Raw genomic sequence first — 2031 nt, 5'->3', positions numbered from 1 at the left:
GAGTTCCAGGACAGTCAAGGATACACAGAAAAACCCTGTCTGAAAACAAGCAAACAGAATACAGTTTTTCCTGTCTCAGCTCTCACACCCAAGCAGTGAGTTATCAGACATGTACCACCACACCCAGCGTACTCTCTAAGTGTATGTCCATCCTGTCTTTCCTAGTCCAAACATCACGATCCCAGGTCTATATTGTTCCCTTATATTTTCAGGGCCTAGAATGGAAGCGCTCTAACACAAGGTAAGTATGCCACGGGTATTTGTTGTGTAAATTAGCAGATAATTTATAGTGATGGCTATTATGTCATATATGACTATAAGACACAAAAGAGGGACTTAGTTCTCCAATCCTTCCCACCAACCGGCCCATCACAATTCATCGGTATCTTTCACCCAACTGCAATGGCCTCATAGCCCAGCTTCCCTCTTCAGACACAGATAAACTGGAGGTGTCTGACACCGACTTGGATTTCCAAGAGAGAGAAACCTAAAGCAGAAGCAGTGGTCCACCAGATTTGTCTTTGTAGGACAATAGCTGCCTTCTGCGTGAATGGGAGGAAGGAATCAGAGAGAGGCTGAAGCAAGAAGAGACAGGAACTCTCAGATAAGATAAAAGTCGGGCCAAGACACAGGCGAGGCAGGGAGTCTGATTACAGCTGGCTTTAGGTGTTCAGAAGTCTGAAGCAGAATTAATGGCATAGGTTAAAGATAGACAACAAAGAGAAAGAAAAAAACCCTGCTTCCTAGAAACACTCAGAGGCTGGTAAGATGGCTCCGTGGATAAATGTGCTTGTTGTCAAACCTTGATAACCTGAGTTTAATCCCTAGGACCCATGTAATAAAAGGAGAGAATGAACTCTGGGAAATTGCCCTCTGACCTTCACACACATGCTATGGCATATATGCACCAACACACATAAACGCACAAAATCAATAAATGTAATAAAAAATTCTAGAGACACTTAAAAACCAATAGTTATCTCAGTATGTAAAATCCATTTTCCTCCAAAAACTAAGATCAAAGTTAGTAGGGTCAGGTCAGCTATGATCCCCTCTTTATGGACTAATTCTATTTATTTATTTATTTATTTATTTTAGAGACAGAGATTCATATAGCCCAAAATCTGCAGCCAAGGAGAATCTTGAACTTCTCATACTCCTGCCCCCCCCACCACCACCCAGTGCTGAGGTTACAGGCATTGACCACTACACCTAGCTTATTCGGCTCTGGAAATCAGGGTCACACCCAAGGATTCACGTGTGCTAGGCAAGGATTGCATCAACTGACTTGTGCATCACACCCATGCTCACACAGACATGCTTCAATGCTCTCTCCATCCTCTCTTCTGTGAGGACTAAGTCATGGTCACAGGGTGCCTATGTGCTCCTTGGCAGAGTTCCCAGTAAGTGGGAGGTTGGCTGGAATAAGTGCCGTGGATGTGATACATCAGAGGACGGACACCCACACACGAGATCGGGGGCTGCAGCTGTGTTCCGACCTCTGCGTTCTCCCTCTCCCTATGCACACATGGGCACAGATGCTGAAGACTGGTAGAACAGCCATACAGTTTACACTCCACACTCCAAGAGAGAAATCAGGCGGCGCGTGTTGACTAAGCCCTTCCAGCGTGCAGGAGGCTCTCAGAGAAATACTGAAGCAAACAGGTGGTTCTTGCCCCTAAAGCATTACTGTTTCGTTAAAGACATAAAATAAGCCCTTGGAACAAATATTATAGATTAGGGAAATGGATCGTAGAAGCCAAATGTGTCTGTGTCTTTAGATGTGGTAGAGCCTGCGAGTCCAGTGAGTGTGAATCCCAGTTTTCTGATTTCGCACCTTGTTGGTTCAGGTCTGGGATCGGGCCTTGGCTCTGCATGGGATTGACCTGAGTCTACATAGGCTTCAGAAAACTCTCTGGGAGCCGGCGGTGGTGGCGCACGCCTTTAATCCCAGCACTCAGGAGGCAGAGGCAGGCGGATCTCTGTGAGTTCGAGACCAGGCTGGTCTACAAGAGCTAGTTCCAGGACAGG

The sequence above is a fragment of the Alexandromys fortis genome, unplaced genomic scaffold, assembly GCF_014885135.2.
Source record: "Alexandromys fortis isolate MF-2015 unplaced genomic scaffold, M_Fortis_MF-2015_v1.1 scaffold_138, whole genome shotgun sequence".
NCBI lineage: Eukaryota > Metazoa > Chordata > Mammalia > Rodentia > Cricetidae > Alexandromys > Alexandromys fortis.
This window is presented reverse-complemented; position numbering follows the sequence as displayed.